Source organism: Euprymna scolopes, chromosome 37 (assembly GCF_053919585.1).
Source record: "Euprymna scolopes isolate OS-2025 chromosome 37, ASM5391958v1, whole genome shotgun sequence".
In the NCBI taxonomy this organism is placed as follows: domain Eukaryota; kingdom Metazoa; phylum Mollusca; class Cephalopoda; order Sepiida; family Sepiolidae; genus Euprymna; species Euprymna scolopes.
Window position 1 is genome coordinate 55,114,480 of NC_136518.1, and position 19,313 is coordinate 55,133,792.

A 19,313-nucleotide genomic window follows, 5' to 3' on the forward strand; every position below is an offset into this window, starting at 1 on the left:
CGTTATTTTCATGGAAAGTGTTCAACTGAGCTTCAATCTATGGTCCCCCCTCGCCAAACTTTCACAAGAAACACTCGTCTAGCTGTAAACACTATCAATAATTTCCCCCACTCTTTATCTGTGCCTAAACCTAAACGTAGATTCCATGAACAAAGCTTCTTTCTTAGAACTGCACGCCTGTGGAATTGTCTTCCGTTTTCCTGCTTTCCGGCTGACTACAATATGGTTGTGTTCAAGTCTAAAGTAAATAAGTTCTTGATGAGCCGTTCCATATAAGTTATCAAATTTACCAAATTTTCATTACTAATGATTACTATATTGACCAATTTCTACTGTACACTCTTTAACCCTTATCCTTGAGTGGCCTCTGGGCCTTGATAATGTGGTGACGCCTTTGTAAAAAAAAAAAAAAAAAAAAAAAAGGGAGTTAACTCAGTATTCATCAATACAGAGTTATTTCGCATTTGTTTGAAACCAAAAAAAAACATCAGTTTTGTAATAGAACAACATAGTTTTAAGAACAAATATAACTGCAAGTAAAAACACTACAGGAAAACTCTTGGTAAGGTCAGTTGACTTATAAAACAAATCGTCTGTTGAAAAAAAGTAATTTTTATCTAGAAAATCTTGAAATACCTTCATCTCTAGTTTGCCCTTTACAGTTAAACATTAATCGCCATATTTGTTTTCAGAATAGTTTTTTTTTACATTACATTGAATTTTTATGTGAAGTATGAATGTTTGTATTATTTGGATTAATCGGACAATTTTTCTCAACTTAAATGTAATCTGCACAATGTTCCGGTGGATGTAACTTCCGATCTTCTTCAGGCGTATAAACTGCCGTGTCCCGCAAAGGAGAAAAAGGGTGTTAACTCTACACTTCTGGAGTTTAGTATAAACATAGTAACCCTATATTGGCGAACACAGAGTTTAGTCTCTTTTTATGTGGAAAATAATTCCTATGCGGTCGAATTATTTTTTCTAGGGAGAATTAAATCAAATTACAATTTATTGTTCTGGAAAAACATGTTGCAACGATCCATTTAAGTACCTAACGAACCAGAATCATATATTCATTTTGTTGGAAAAAAGTTACCAATTTAAAACAAAAATACAGAAATAGATTGAGTTCTTTATTATATATCTCTTTGTAGTTTTGTCTGTCTATTAGTATGTTTGTTCGTTTTACTTTTGCTCGAAAACTACTGGGCCGATCTAGCTGAAGTTTTGTATGGACCTTTGTTATGATCAGATGCAGCTGTGTCCCAGCGAGTGATATCAGGAGATCTGTCCGCTGTGGGTCTCAGTGGGTCGCGTGGACTGGGCTGTTTCTTCCATAAGGGTCCTGAATGATGTGAGGATCCGGTCGGACAGGTTGCTACTCTTCCTACGTTGCTTTTGATAGAGTGTGTAGTCCCTTCGACCCTGGTATCCCAAGTCAGGGTTACTGGAAAATAAAGGCCATTTCAAGCAAAGAGAAGTCAAGCAAGTCTATCACTGGGTTTCTTGTAAAAAAGACAAAAAACGGGATAATTATTCACTGAAAGTTACAAAATTTTTATGATTCAAAAGTTTCTGATTCAAGATGCAAGTACTCGGGGGCTGGCGGCTTTTATCAGCAAAGTTATGCTGAGCAACCGTAAATCTATGGGCTTGTCTCTTCAAAGAGTGAATTCAGTAGCTTAGTAGCGCGTGAAACTTGAGTCAAGGGTTTTTATTTTCTCTGAATGGTGTGCCTCCCTCCCCGCGATCAGGCAGAGTGAGTCTTCGAGACTATTTTTGTCTTTGATTATACTGAGAATAAGATAGGCTTGACTCAGCCTCCGGATTCACAGAATTTAATTTTATCATTCTCAGTAAACCAATCTCAGGTATATTTTGAATTCTCAAGTTCCGAAAGCGTATTCCTTTTCTACTTTCTTTTCAAATCTGTGCATCTGACCACCACTCTCAACAGGAGTACCCGACTGCCTTCACCCTCTATTAGGTTTTTCACGTGGGAGGGTCCCTGCTTCCATTACATTTTTTTTTTTTTTTGCATAATCAAGGGTTTTTCAAAATGGCATTTCGTATAAGTAAAAAATAAATAAATTGATTATCTAAGGCCCGAACAACAATTAATGCCCACTTGAATTCGTATCCGCTATATTGTTTATCCTATCCCAAAAAACTCATAAAATCTTACCTATATTTCGGATTATCCCTAACAAAATTCCACCACTACCACTGGGGAATTAGGTGAACTGTTTTTCGTTGACAAGAGTGGCACCGAGATGTGATTTATTAAATTGGCAAAAGGCGACATTTCTGACATTTTTATAATCCAAGACGCAAACTTTTCCCGTTAGTGTTTTTATTAGATGTTGTATGTCAGCTCATTATGATGAAAGAAAACAGATTTCTTTATAAATTCATTATATCCACAAATAATTGTGTGCTTATAAAATCAGTATCATAACAAACTTTTCTTACTAATGCTTTTTCTTTCCATCATCATCATCGCCAGCATTACCAGTATCATCTTCATCATCGTCATCGTCGTTATCATTATTGTTACATCCAGCAACACTGTCACAATGCGAATTAAGTATTATGGTATCCGTTAGATGCGCAGGTTAATAGGGAGTAGTCATCATAAAACCACATTTTCAATGGAAATTATCTCGGAAACTACTCGGTTAACCTGGTTGAAAATGTGTATGCTCCTGTATGTTATGATAAGGTGCAGCGAACTGCGTATCTGTTCGACGCCCATTTAGTGATTAATATAGAATAATAGGTATCAGTATTTAATTTTTTAAAAATCTGCACACATTTAACGATATGCAATCATTAATGTGGCTTAAAGCACTCATTCTAAGTTAACACGCTATAGGTTTTGCGCATTTTTAACTGGATAAAAAGTTTCGTTTATATCTATTTTTTCGTTCCCAGTGTTTAAATGTGTCAGGGGAGATAACTTAGATATGACTAAAAGGAATCATCTTGACAAACACAGGCCTTACACTTTGAGTAGTATTTTATATTCATTTTACACAAGGTGACCACCGTGTAAAGATGACATATTTGTAAAGATTTTTGTTTGAAATCTACATGTTTTTTTATGCTAATGAATCAGCACTTACTAAGGCCAGAAGCCTCTCAAAGATTTTAAAGTGGATGATGGAACAGTACTATGAAAAGTTATTTGTTTCCATTAGACTTGAAAACAACCATGCTGTAGTCTACAGGAAAGCATACTTATGGTAACATGTTCAACAGGTGAGAAGTACATGGAAGGAAACGTTTTCATTGATGTTCCGTTTGGTTTTAGATAGATAGATGAAAAAAGAATTTCTGTAGTGTTGGTAGAAGAACGGTTTACAGCTGAAGACTTTCAAACATCTAGTTACTTTATATATAAGATAATCAGGTTATTACAAGAACTCATGCCACGAATCTATTTATTTTTTATTTTTAGGAAGAAAGTTATCAATGACATCACATGCATCAAATCTGTTGCCAATATCGCTGGAAAAATGGTTGCATCATACTACCGCTCCAGTAGATATCTTACTGTCAATGCAATTCTATGGAGTACTGCTGTAACATTTGGACAGGAGCTGCTCGGCGCACCATGTCTAGCATCGATAGAATCCAAAACCGGCTTCGAAACCTAGTAGGTAATGCCCTTTTCACTTTCTTGCAACCTCTTTCCCAACAGAAAACACTTTGCGAGCTTCTCTCTGCTCTATCGTTATTTTCATAGCAAGTACTCGACTGAACTCCAATCTATCATCCCCCCTTACCAAACTTTCATAAAAAAACACTCGACTAGCTACAACTACTATATAAGATTTCTCCCACTATCTAACTGTGTCTAAATTTAAATGCAGATTCCAGGAACAAAGCTGCTTTCCCGGAACTGCCCACCCGTGGAACACTGTTCCGCTGACCTGCTTCCCGGTTGAATACAACATGGTGGCCTTCAAGTCTAATGTAAATGGGTTCTTGTTGAGCCGTTCTCATGGATAATCAAATTTTATCCAATTTACACCATTAATGATTCCTGCACTACCACTTTATATTCATTAACACTTATCCTCGAGTGGCCTTCGAACCTTGATAAGTGATGACATTCAAGAAGAGAAAATGACAAAATAAAAAACATCAATAAAGGAACCTAATTTACTTTATATATTAGATAATCGAGTCATTAGAATTGGGGTCTGTTTAAGTTTCTAAACACCAGCTGATCATTGCGTTCTGTTATTCTTTTCAATACAGGATTTTCTTAACCATTTTTATTTTGGATTATAGAGATTGAAAGAAATGACCTGAGATGCTTTTCTTTAAAGAATACGGAATGTATAATTGAATAAAATACTTTTGAAGCCAGTTTTCTTTCTCGGGAGGATTTATTTATTTTATTTTATTTTTGCAATTTATAAAGTGAAAAAAGATTATTTGAATGCATGTATGAACAAAGGCTTTCATAAAAATTGGATTTGAACTGTTCTGATTTCTCCGTCAGATTTTCTCATAAACCGACGACGGAACCAAATTTTTGTCTTTGAACAGGAAAGAAAAACATTGTTTTGAAATAAACTTGAATAAAATTTTTCTTCTTTCAGCATAAAAATAAATTGACCAGAAAAAAAATGAAATCCAACAGAAAAATTGCAAAATTAATAAAAAGTATTCACCCTTTTTTATTTTTTCATTTGCCATTTTTTTTTTTTATAGAAACAGAGGATCTCTTTGGAATTTCCTTGGAATTTCCTCAATGGTCGGTTTTATTTTTAGACATCGATTTTCCAAATGCTGGATTTTTGTATCTGAAATTGTTTTTACACCAGAAAAAAAAAATCCGAAACGTTCTTTGAAATGTAGGACATTTTTTTAATATTTAGTCACCTATTATAAAGGCGAAAAATCATTCGAGGAGAAAGCTTAATGGGACTGTAACATAGCGCGTATGCAAATGCATGTGAAATGACGTCATCGGTAATCGAAGGATAAATACTTTTAAAAAGAGATCACCTTAGAGACATGGATAACGTTCGAGTACGTTCAAGGTTATCTGGGTTAAATTACAGCCGTAACAATGAGGAAATAAATGTCGTCCTTACAAAAAAAGTTATTTTCTATTCTTTGTTTACTTTGTCATATTTGGGCTCTTAGACAAGGTTCAAAAGAGAGTCGCCAACCTGATACGTCCTGAACTGTCATCTAAGCTTTAGCATCTGTCCCATCGACGAAATGCTGCATCCCATTCTTTTTTTTTTTTTACACAATGATCACCACTTATCAAGGCCCGGAAGCCACTCAGGGATAAGGGTTATTGCAAGTACATTACGTTAGTGTGGAGATTTGATGAAGTGTTTAATTAAGGGGGCGGTTCATTAGGAATTTGTTACCATTGGACTTGAAGACATCCAAGTTGTAGTCCGGAGGGAAGCAGGCAGACGGAACAGAGTTCCACAGGCGTGCAGTTCTAAGAAAGAAGCTTTGTTCATGGAATCCGCGTTTTGATTTAGGCACAGATATAGAGTGGGGGATATTTTTCACAGTGGATTCAGCTAGACGGGTGTTTTTCGTGAAAGATTGCCAAGGGGGGACCAGAGATTGGAGTTCAGACGAGCACCTGCCATGAAAATAACGATAAAACAAGGATAGGCTCGCAACGTCTCTTCTGTGGGAGAGAGGTTGCAGGGTAGAGAAAAGGGCATCCCCCACTAAGCCACGAAGTCTATTTTGTACTCTGTCAAGGCATGGTAGGCTGTTTTTGGCCGCTCCTGCCCAGATATGGCAACAGTATTCCATCCTTGGACGTACTTGGCTTTTATATAGATAGAGAATTGCATCAGTAGTGAGATATCTTCTGGAGCGGTAGAAGGATCCCACCATCTTTCCAGCAACCTTGGCAACAGACTTGATGTACATGTTCCATTTCAGATCAGGAGTAAAGGTCAAACCCAGAAGCTTGTCAAAACACGGGCCTCACCCAGACGAGAGCCATTCATCACAATTGATGCCAGCTGGGGATCAGAGCGTTGATGATGTAAGGAGAGGAGTTTGGTTTTGGATGCGTTAAAGGTAACCCGCCACATCTTCCCCCACTGAACCACGCGCTCGAGATCAGAGGAGAGAGAATCAGAGAGAACTTTGTCATTTACAGCCTTTGATGTGTTGCCGTAGATGGTCGTGTCATCAGCATAGATGTCAACGAATGATTTAAGTATGTGTTTAGGGAGGTCATTGATGTAGATCAGGAAGAGAGTTGGGCCCAGGATTGACCCCTGAGGGACTCCAGCATTTATATTGCAGGCCTCCGATTTTTGTCCATCTACCACTACTCTTATGAGCCTATCGGAGAGAAATAATTTAATGATTGAGAAAACATTTCCAGTTATACTGTAGCTGGAAATCTTGTGAAGTAGAACCTTATGCCATACCTTGTCGAAGGCCTTTGATATGTCAAGAGCAATTGCCCTAGAGAGGAAAGCTTTGTCAAGAGATTCACTAATCTTATGGGATATAACCGTCAGCACATCTGCGGTAGATCTTGCAGAGTGGAAACCATATTGTGTGTCACTAAGAAGGTTATTCCTGCTGAGGTGGTTGACTATTTCTCTATTGAATATGGATTCCAGCAACTTACTCATGACACACAGGAGACTTATTGGTCTGTACTGAGAGGGAGATGACTTATCACCTGAATTCTTAAATACAGGGCAAACTGATGGGGTCTTCCAGGGAGTCGGAAAGCACTTCTCCTTAAGGCAGCGCTTAAATAGTTTCGTAAGTATGGGAGCAAGTTCTGGTTGAAGCTTTTTTAACAGGGCCAGTTGCTTTACTGGAATCTAGGTTCTTGATTAGCTTGGCGACCTCATGCATGGATATTTGTATGTTACCTAGCTTGTTCTGTGTTATAGGAGGAAATATGGGGAGTTGATGGCCTTCGTCGCATAGGGTAGAATTAGCTGCAAAGTTCTTTGCAAATAGTTTGGCCTTGTCTGATGCTGACGAGATGACCTCTGGTCCATTGATAATGGTTGGGATAGAACGCACACTTCTGTTCAGGATCCTATTTGTTATTTGCCAAAACTGGTGGGATCCAAGCCGCTGATCAGCTACCTTGGATTTAACAGACTGGGCATATAGCTCTCTTGCATTTTTTATTACTCTTTTACAGTGGTTGCTGGCAGACCTGAAAGCAACTTTAGTCTCAGTGCATCTATTACGTTGGTAGCTATGGAAAAAGTGATTTCTGTGCGCAATAGCAGCAGCACATTCTGGGGAGAATCATGGCTGGCTGTTAGGTTTTTGTTGCCTGTTCAACAAGTATTTTAATGGTAAATGCTCCGACACACTACAAGCACTTGTACCCCCTCGACGTAAATACTCCTGACAAACCCGACAAGCAGCTAAATCCCACCCCTACACAGTAGAGATCCCTAGATGTAAGGGAACTTTCTACTCCAGTAGTTTCTTCCCCAGAACCGCTAGACTTTAGAATTCCCTCCCAGGCCCCTGCTTTCCCAACTGTACTGACATGCAGAAGTTCAAGTGTAACGTGAACCGATATCTTGCTGCCCAACTCCCTACATAGTACCCTGTAGCTTATGTCCCTGATAGTAGCCCCCTACATCTAAGTGGCATTGTGTCTTGTTTGGGGTGAAATGTGATAAAAAAAACCCCAAAAACTTTGCGATTGAGACTTCAACGTGTTGGATCCTGGATAACGTCACAGCTAAAATGATTGTCATCTGAAAGATGAGGAAACCTATTGAAGTACTTCGTTGATCCATAGTATGAAAATTTTACTTACGGGGCATTTTTAATGAATTTTTCTTGACATTTGACTGAAAGTGCACCGATTGAACTCACCACACGAGTTTGTAGTGTAATTCAAATCTTGTCGGTAGCTGAATACTTGATGCTTCGCCAAGTCGTTGAGCCTGGCCAGTACCAAATGAGTGACCATTTGGGAAGGCGAGGCGCTGCATGTACCGCGAAGTAAAATACCAGGTTGAGAAACTGTCGCGGTCTATCTTTTTCTCAAAGGTAGATGGGCTTCTCTTAAGCCGTGGTAGACACCCCATCTAGACCTTGAGGATTTGCCACTGGATTCGATATTCCACTTTATACAGATCCTAGATACATTTGCACACTCCATATGTCGCGTTGTATTGTAGTTTCGAGTGCAACTTTATAAACATTTCCAGGTCACATTTATCTACCTACCTACGTACCAACCAATCTTAGCTCTGTCAGTTTCTTGGATATTTCGAAATATACGATAATGACACAAAGAAAATGAGAAAAGAGACAGCGATAAACAGAGGCTGAAAAAAGTTCGAAATGAGCGATTAGATATTAGCCCACTCTGTTTGGATTTGAGACCGACGTCACCGATGTTTTATTATCTTCGGTAATTTAATGTTAAAGGGTATATGTCTGTCTGCCTGTCAGTGTCCATATTTCCAAACTCTTGTCCTCCCTTGATAGAGTTCAAAATAGACTTCGTAGTCTCGTAAGGGATATCCTTTTCTCTTCCCTGCAACCTCTATCTCACAGAAGAGATGTTGCGAGTTTGTCTCTGCTGTATCGGTATTTTCATAGAAAGTGTTCGACTGAGCTTCAGTCTATGCTCCCCCTCGCCAAACTTTCACAAGAAACACTCGTCTAGCTGAAAACACTATCAATAATTCCCCCCCGCTCTTTAGCTGTGCCTAAACCTAAACGTAGATTCCATGAACAAAGCTTCTTTCTTAGAACTGAACGCCTGTGGAATTGTCTTCCGTTTTCCTGCTTTCCAGCTGACTACATATGGTTGTCTTCAAGTCTAACGTAAACAAGTTCTTGATGAGCCGTCCCACTTGTTAACAAATTTACCGAATATCCATTACTAACGATTACTATATTGTCCAATTTCTACTGTACATTCATTAACCCTTATACTCGAGTGCTCTCTTGGCCTTGATAAGTGGTGATGTCTATGTAAAAAAAAAACTCTATCTCCTTTGAAAGTAAAAGGCGTAGAGTTGCGGAAGGCGCCTCAAATGATTGGAATTTTTATGAACCGTTCTTTTATGGGTTTTTAGCCGGTTAAAATAGTTTTTTTTATGTGTCAAAAATGAGTCAAAATTGAAAAAAAAAAACAACATTTTATACATTCATCTTAGTTTATTTTTAATTTTTAATCAGTTTACATCCATGTCACGTTGATACAGTGGTTACATCACCAGCTTTGAATGCTACAGTTTCAGTTTCGATTCTTACTAATGGCACCAAATGCTCTTTTTTTGACTTTTGAAATCGCGAATCGATAGTCTAATATATAAACGGCAATGTCAGTTTTTTTTCTGTCCGTCTATCTGTGTGTCAGTCGGTTTGTTTGTCTTTCTCCTTATTTTAAAACTCTATCTCTTCCGAAACTAAAAGTGGCAGAGCGGGTCTAGGGGTCTCAAATGATTGGATTTTTTACGAGTCGCTAAATAAAAACTATAAATCTATATATATTTTTCGTATTGATATTTTATCCACACACACACACACACACACACACATACACATACACACACACATATATACATATATATATATATATATATATATATAGCTGAATGTGTGTGTGTGTATGTGGGTGTCTGGTCACGAATAGGCTCCTCTATGGTTGACTGTTTTAAAAAACTGATTACATATAATGATAGAAGGTGTATCGAGACACAGGAATGGGTATGTTTGATCTGGCAGAACAGTGGTTGATTAAAATTGCGAGGCCTGCGTTCGCGCCTCGTCCACAAAGTATGGAAATAAAAAATGTAAAAATAAAAAAAAAAAAACGTTTGAAAGTGTTTTTGATATAGATGTACATAATAATACTTTGATAAGTATGTTTTAACTTAAATAGGGATGGTATAATAAAATTGTGGGGTCTTAGTTCGCGCCTGGCCTCCATAGAATGGAAATAGGCACAGACTTTGATAAAGACTTTTCATATCTATCTGCGTAAGTATACTTTGATAATTATGTTTCAGTTTGAAGAAATATGGTATAATAAAATTATGGGGTGTTCGTTCGCACCTGACCTCCAAAGAATGGAAATATGTCACAAAGTTTAACAAGGTTTTTTAATATAGGTCCACAAAATATTGTGATAAGTGCTTCAGTGTAAACAGGTATGGTATAATAAATTATGGGGTTTATCTATTTTATTTTTACTTTCCTCATATTTTGCTTTGGTTTTGATACCCCCAAATTCGAAGCTATCTCTTTCCAACCCTTCCTTTTCATAACCTTTCATACTTTCATAAATCAGAGTCCATTTTGTGTAGGCTGTTTTTGAACCCTGTCAACGACGGGTACATTTACTAGTATATATATCATATATATATATATATATATATATATATATATATATATATATATATATATATATATATATATGGGGAGTATGAGTTTATTATATTGTCAGTCTTATGTACAGTTCTTTTCTTTTTTTATTTTCAGATACTCTGTTATTTTAATCTCTCCGTTTCTCTCACTCAAACATCTACATTGCTTTCTCTCTCTATCTCCCTTCTCTCATTTCTCCCTGCTTCTGTACTCTCTCTCTTTTAAGTAGGCATGATTTCGAAAATCAATACGACATGTTCCAAGGACTTATTATTCTTTTTTATTCAACTAATTATTTTGGCAGTTTTCCGCGTTAAGACGACAGCAAAACTAAAAATACCAAACCGAGAATTATCTATAAAAACTATAGAAACTATGAATCGCATTTTAAATATTTTCTGTTTTTTAAGCCAAAATGACTTCTAATTTCTAGCATTCATTTTACTAAAATAGTTTCTTAATCGAAGATCTGTTACCGCCAGGAATTGTACATACACTTCCCCTACGACAGAACAAAAAAACATTTAGCGATTTACTATTACATATATATATATATATATATATATATATATATATATATGTAGTCTTTGAAGATTTTAACTTTTAAAACTATACAAAAAATATTTTTATCATTCGTTAGAAAACCATCTAGTCAGTTAGTTATTTAATCACCTGCAATCGCTGCATCAACTCGCTCTCGAATTTACTATAGTAATAATAATTTATTTTTCAAGGGATCATCTGTTTTTTTACCATGAAACACTGTTTCGGGGATTTAAAAACAAAAAAAGTATATTACATCATGGCTCCCCAGCAGTGTTGATCAAACACCACCAGCATTTATCTTAGGACGAAGACATGTTACAAACATTTGATCCAATTTCCTATTCTTAATTGCAGTTACTAACCTTTTCATACTATATAAATGAATATATATATATATATATATATATATATTATACTAGCCTGGGGGGTCAGCGTTGCCCGGGTGTTTGGAGGCGTGTGTTGAGCAAAAAAAAATGGTAGTAGGAAAGCAGGTTCGAACCTGTACTGCGAAGGAGGAAAAAACATTAAATATAAAAACGTAACGTCTTTGTTGTTGCGCCCATCGCAAAACCAGAAGTGACGAAGGTATACATTAAGGCTAGTCAATCGAAAAGAGGGGGATACCTTTCGAAAATATCAGCGAAAAAAGAGACCCCTTCCTGTAGAAAAAGACCCAGTTGAAGGTGAAGAAATTAATGTTTTTAGCCATTTGTTCGATATTTGTCATTCGAAGGGGTGAGATTCAAAGCGATACTAATCTCGTGAAAATCCGTCGCCTCCGTCGAAAGTTTTAGGCAGACATAAAACCATGCATACATTTAAACAGGCAGGTGAGATTTATCTTATAGAATATATATATATCAAAAACGATAACCATTTGACCTGCTTAACGCGATCTTTCGAAAGTGTTTTCAGACCTACATATTCTTAACATAAAGAAACGGTCGTGTTTTACGGCCTCGCATGCGCATTCATAGAAACAGTTGACAAATTGATAAAAATCCGACAAACCCCAAGTATCAATTGTTCAATTTTGACCTCTTAGGAATCCATTTTTCTTGGATGAAAACCGATTCAAAAATTTTTCCACATGTTTGAATCCCCTATACATCAAATTTCACGTCTGTAGATAAAGAATCCATTGTGTCTAGAGATTGAGAAATGTCCGCACATACATATTCTCATTATATATATATATATATATATATATATATATATATATATGTATATATATATGTATATATATGCATATATATGTATATATATATGTATATGTATATATATATGTATATATATGTATATATATATGTATATATGTATATATATATGTATATATATATGTATATGTATATATATATATGTATATATATGTATATATATGTGTATATATATATGTATATATATATATGTGTATATATATGTATATATATATATGTATATATATATATAGCATTCATTTTACTAAAATAGTTTCCTAATCGAAATCTGATGATAATCGGATGCACCGATAGAAATCGCTTGGGTAGAATATGGCTGAACAACTACTTTTGGGCGCCATTTTATACAACATGCCACCTCATATGAAAAAGACCGCTCGGCGAATAGAAAAGATATTCAGAAAATCGGAAAAAAAGAATAACTCTGTCGTGTTCAATCAGACGTGCTTGAATAATGACTTGCTACCAAAAGATACAAATATGTATATATATATATATATAATGCTCCCTAGCTTAGGTTGAGCATATTGAGAAGTGATATACAAACTGCCATTAGCGTATTAGGCGACGCTCTTTGTCTATGTAGGCATTTGGACGATGTTAAAATATCATTTATTCATTACCCACACAACAGCAGCCGTATAGCGTAATGGTGAGAAGATTTGGGCGGTCGGGTTTCGATCCTGGCTTGAGGCAGTTGCCTGTCTAGCCGCACTGATGAGCTGTGAAACAGCGAAACAGTATTGTATGTGGATGACTATAATGCTCCCTATCTTATGTTTAGCATATTAGGAAGTTAAAATATCGTTTATTCATTACCTACATAGCAGCAGCCGTATAGCGTAATGGCGACTGTAATTTGGGCGGTCGGGTTTCGATCCTGGCTTGAGGCAGATGTGGATATATATATATATATATATGTATATATATAGCATTTATTTTACCAAAATAGTTTCTTAATCGTAGAGCTGTCTGTTGGTGCCATGCGTTTTACACCCCACTTCCTCCAAGAGAGAACAAACACGCATACGCAAAAACACACGCACACACACATTGCATATAGTCAGGAATAGACAGTTTAAAAGCTTCCAAATTACACATAAGTAAAATTTGAAGTATATGAACTGTCAATTTCTGGGTATGATTAAATGTTATAGTTAAGCAATATAGGCCAAAAAACCGGGTCTCGGCTATATTATTCGCTTCATCCGTATCATGCATCCGTTCATAAGTTGAGTATACAGAATTTTTCTATAAAAATTCATTTTCAGCCTATTTTCTGTTTTACACATTCCCTTACTGGAAACAACTAATTACATGCTTTATGCCCCCCCCCGAATTCTCATGGAGTAAATACAACCGTAGTTGCCTCCATACAGGGAAGGCGATAATCAGCAAATTATAAGCGGTTTCAGGAAGAAAATTTTGTAACATCCTTCAACGAAGATGAATCTAGAGACTATGAGTCACATATTCCACAGAAACCCATGAGGTAGAAAAGGCTCAGCCTACAGGCATGAACACATCTACCAAACATATCGTTGAACAAAACAGATATGCTATATTTAACGCCATTCAGGTACAAGTCTTGCATAGAACAGTTCCCCAGTCAATTTTCTGATTGCATGAAGGACGTAAATATGGTGTTGCGCGTAATTATCAGTTACGTTCAGATGTGAAAATAGGTACATTGAGTGATGGAACAACTTGTAGACGATGTAATGTAAAAAAAAAAGATTATTCTTCCAGATTTAGGTACACCTCCAGAGCCATTAATGTCACTTATTGATAACACTTCGCATAATTCTATAAATTTTTTGAAGAACATTCGGAGTTATGATAACTGATTTAGTATGGATAGCTTTGGTGATGAACAATCCATATACAGACATTTAAAATTTGTGTACAGGTTTGTCATAGAGTTTGTTCCTTGCTTCCCGTTGATGTTGGAAATTCACAGTATCTTCAGATCTATTTCATTGGTGATGCTCAGCAAGAAGCGACAGCGAGATATAACGATGTATCGAACACAAAGTTTGATATTGAAATACATCTATCCAAAACTTTAAGATAGCTATGGAGAATGCTACATGTGATGACTTTAAAATGGTTATACATCCTGACAATACTCCGAGACATAAACATCAACGCCGTTTTGATGTCCCTGGGACACGCAATGTTGCTGCTGTAATAGTAGGTTAGGAGTTCCCCCATCGGGACATCATTTTGCATCTCCGAAACAATCAATTACAACGTATCGCTGAAACAAATTGGCCATATGACGCTTTACAGTACTGAATTATTCATTGGCCAGGTGTGACAAACAAATCCCCACAACAAAGAGTAGTAAGAAAAAAAAATACATGTAACAATTTCTACGCATATACGCATATAGAATAATGGTCCAAGACGGGAGTTTCAACATACTTATTAAATATGTTGACATGTATGCTAAAGTATAGCATAAGAGGCTTATTTACATTAAAACGCTTCAAGGGAGCTGGGACTTTGCGATTACGGTCATTTAAGAGATTATAGATGGCAACACTAAAAATGTGGGACGATTGACTATCCTACCAGCAACATTTACTGGGGGTGGCGACCTCGGTATATGCATGAACGCACACAAGATGCAATGGTCTACATTAGAAAAAATGGAACTGCAGATTTATTTATGACTTTTACCTGCGATCCTAAATGGCCTGAGTTTGTGATAGAACTCCTTCCAAATCAACAATCACATGATCGCCATGATCTTATAGCCAGAGTTTTTCATCTAAAACTAGGTAACCTTATACACCTACTTATGAAAGGAAACATTTTTGGAGTGTTAGTAGCATGCATGTACATCGTTAAGTGGCAGAAAAAAAGGACTGACATATGCTCATTGTCTGGTTTGGCTTGAACAAAAGTTGAGATCCTCTGACATAGACTCGGTTATCAGTGCTGTCTGCTCCTGTTACAGATCCAGTTGTACATGATACCATCAGACACAACATGATTCATGGACCATGCGGAAACTTAAACAGGTCTGCACCATGTCACAGCGAAGGCTAATGCCCTAAGGGATATATAAAACAGTTTTGAATGAAACTCAGTCGAATAAAAATAGTTACCCACTATATCGACGATTATCTACGATAGCTGGGGGGGATTTTAAACACCAGTTACCCTCCCTGGCAACATAATATTTTCTGTAGACAACTGATGGGTTGTACCGTATAATAAACCCCTTTGTTAGAATTTTAATGCACATACTAATATTTAATATTGTAACAGTGTGGAATTAATTAAATACATTTGTAAATATGTTAATAAAAGCAGTGATCAACCTGTCTTTGCAATTGAAAATTATGTTCATGATGCAGTTAAAAGATATGAAACTAGCCGTTACATTTCAACTATTGAAACTATTAACTTCCCAATACCGGTACATCATCTACCGGTCATACACATGTCAGTCAATCTAGAAAATGGGCAGCGGATATACTTTACTTAAAGAAATGTGGCGGATAGAGTTGCAAATCCACTTGCAACAATTATAGCAGCTTTTTCAGTTTGTGTGAAACATGCTTATTTGCATGTACACAGTTGTATGGTGAAGTTCTCTTTTATTATACATACGACACTAAAAAAATATAAACAGATGTTTTGGGCATTCAAGTCAAGTCGAAAGCTTCTGTTCAAGACTGTTTCTACACCATATCAAAAGATCCACAGAGCTTTAATGACCTCAAAACTATCAATGGTCAAGTTTTGAATGCATTCAGAGATACATGCAATGCATATGGACTACTTGGTGATGATAACACCTGGTATGCTATATTACAGGAAGCATCTACATCTAAATTAGCGCATAATTTGAGACATTTGTTTGTTATCATGTTGACTACATGTGCAGTGTCTTCTCCAGCAGGACTTTGGCATACACACACACAGAAGCATTCAGTGAAGAATGAGGATACTTTTTCCATAGAAGTAAACCCTGACCAAATATTCAGGAGAGAACTTGAATGCCTACTAGACACTATCCTCGAGTGTCTAAGGTCTCTCTGTACAGGGGTTTGTCAGAACAATCTGGCATGAGGATACTTTTTCCTAAAAGTAAACCCTGACCAAATATTCAAAATCACATAGTATTCGCTGCCCAAATAAGATCTCCTCACTATGGCTACCCCACAGCTTTTCCGAGGAACGGTGCACCTTCTCCAAGTGATATTACCTCAAGTAATAGCACGAAACTGGATACTCCACCAGACTAGATAAATCCTTGTCCTAGAATCCAGTAAGACCATGAAACCAACATGAAAGATATACTACAACGTATGAAAATGGTTAATTGGGGAGAGGAAAATCATGTTATCAATTTCTTTACTAACTCAGTGCTTGAGAGATAAAGAACTTAAATGGAACATTCGAATATCTATGTATCTCATATAGAATTCAAGTGTTAGCCCCTGGTTGTGGGCTCCTTGATTTCTGAGAACTTCGACTGAAGTAAAATAAGACAACAACAAAAAAATGAAGATTTCCTACTTAGGGAACGCATCTACATCCTGAGGTTGATATAAAATTTCCAGAGAAAATCTTCACTATAGATCTGGTTCATATTGAAAATATGGATTACAAGATAAATGGTATAACACTGACAGATGTGGGTCTTACCTCATCTGATCGATCTAATACACATCCATTCATTACTGCCTGGAAACATCAATCGTTCGTGATGGTATCGCACACCTAAATAGTGAGCAACTTCAAGGTTTTCGCACTCCAGTAAATACGGTAGGAGATTGCCAGGCTGGCCCAATGTTACGTGATGCATCTGGAGGTACAGCAAAGACTTTCTTGCAAAAGTTATGTCAAAAGAAAAAGATAGCTGTGGCTGTAGCGTCATAGGGAATTGCAGCCGCTCTACTTCCTTTTGGTAGACTAACTCACTCGACATTTAAACAGCCATTATCATTAACAAAAGATTCTGATCCAATTTGCCAAATACAACGAGGATCAGATTCGGCTAAAATTTTAGAAAATTGTTCCTTGATAGTATGGGATGAATAGACACGTGGATGTCTTGCTGATGAGTTCAATGCTTGCATTAAAGTGCCATGTTCGTGGAAGTACATCAAGACTGTAACATTATCTACAAACATGCGCGTCCATCTCAATAGTGAACGAATGGCTGGTCAGTTTGCCTCCATACTTCTAAAAAGTTGGTGATGGCAAGATTCCAACAAACAAATATGTTAATATTGTTATTACTCCTGGTATTGGAATAATTGTTTCATCACTCACAGAACTTAGTAGCAAAGTTTACCTAATATAGCTGAAAACTCTGTGCATCACCAGTGGCTAAGAGAGAGAGCAATTCTAGAAAATTCGGAAAAATGACATGGTACATGTTATCAATCAACAACTGTTTAATGACATTCCAGAGGAGGAACAAGTTTTCAGTTCTATAGATTCTACTCTGACTGACGCCAATGCTGTACAGGACCCTATAGAATTTTTTTAATTCATTAAAATTACCTGGTATGCTACCGCACAAATTAAAGTAGAAAGCTGTATAATCAATTATGTTAATTGTGAATCTAGATGCTCCAGTAATGGAACCAGATGGCGTGTTAAACTCATGCAACCTAGTGTTATAAAGGCTGTCATATTAACTAGTGTGACTAAGGGCGAATTGACATTCATTCCTAGAATACCTATTATTCTAGAGTTCAATTAAAAAGGATTCAGTTTCCAATTATATTATGTTTTGCCGTGACAATAAATAAGTCCCAAGGACAATCATTGGCCGTAGTCGGTCTCAACTAAGCTTTGCCTTACTTCAACTATGGGCAGTTTTATATAGAATGTTCACGGGTAGGCTCTCCGCAATGTCTATATATATTAGCAGCAAAATGTACAATATCAAATATTGTGTACGCAAGAACTTTATAACAATAATAAGTGAATGCTCCATTCCATGAATACACATTTATGTCGCTTCATATTCAGATGCATTTCACATCCACTATAACACCATATAAAAAATTCGAGTAATAATATAAGAATATCAACTATAATTATCTAAACTATGCATTATTGATAACTGTGAGACAGTTTAACATTTTACACAAATTCCTAATTCAGTAATCTAAATTTGACTTCTGTACATATTACATTTTTCTTTACTTACACCAATCACAACTTATCATATTTCCATTTATTTATGGTGTCTCAGTACAGTACAATCACTTGCTCTGATTAATAAATACGTAAGAAACCATTAATTTCATTTCGCTTTCAATTATCTATTACATAAAATTTGTGCTAAACATTTCTCTGTTAAAATTTTCATATGCGTTTCTCTACAGTCTCTATTTTACGAGAGTCACAGATAATGATGCACCAAGTAATCATAGTTTAATTTGTTGCCTTTTGGGATGAGGAATTAACTTACCTAATATATTCTGGCTTTGTGCGTTATTAACCACTGATACAAGTGTACCACTGATACACAAGTACTTAGCAATTTGAAATGATTATTTTATATTTTCTACACTTAACATTCTTCCGTAACTCCTCGGGCAACATCAAGAAATGGGTCCTGCTAAATATATATATATATATATATATATATATATATATGTATATATATATATATGTGTGTGTGTGTGTGTGTATGTATATATATACTATATATATATTATATATATATATTATATATATTATATATACATTATATATATATGTGTGTGTGTGTGTATGCATATATGTACTATATATATTATATATATTACATATATATATACACTTGTGCCCGATATTATTCATACCCTCCTTGAAAATTGAGTTTATTAGGTGTAACTTTGTAAGAATTTATTGTTTACGTCCATATTGATACATATTATTAATAAACCTCTTCTGATCATTTTCGTCATTTTAAAATCTCGGGATACTTGTAATAAAAGAAATATACAGCTATTTATAAAATCTGCAATGTTCAAAAATAATCATACCCCCTTATTTTTTCAGTATTAATCGAGTTTCTGACTGTTTGTTTCCTGTTTGATTCTTATTTTGAATGCTTTTATACAACCTTTGATTAATTTCATTTCATTTTTTGCATTTTTCAGAAATTAAAATGATATCAACTGAAAACCAATAAAAGAATAA

At 35.9% G+C, this 19,313-nt stretch overlaps 1 long non-coding RNA gene across 1 annotated transcript in view; it reads right to left on the minus strand.

The window, feature by feature from the left end:
* Nucleotides 1–719: 719 nt before the first annotated feature.
* LOC145261000 (uncharacterized) overlaps nucleotides 720–19,313 on the minus strand; it is a 370,591-nt gene continuing 351,997 nt past the window's right edge. The window contains exon 2 of the long non-coding RNA XR_013864382.1: nucleotides 720–1,450. This is a non-coding gene — a long non-coding RNA (uncharacterized LOC145261000). The remainder of the gene's footprint in view (nucleotides 1,451–19,313) is intronic.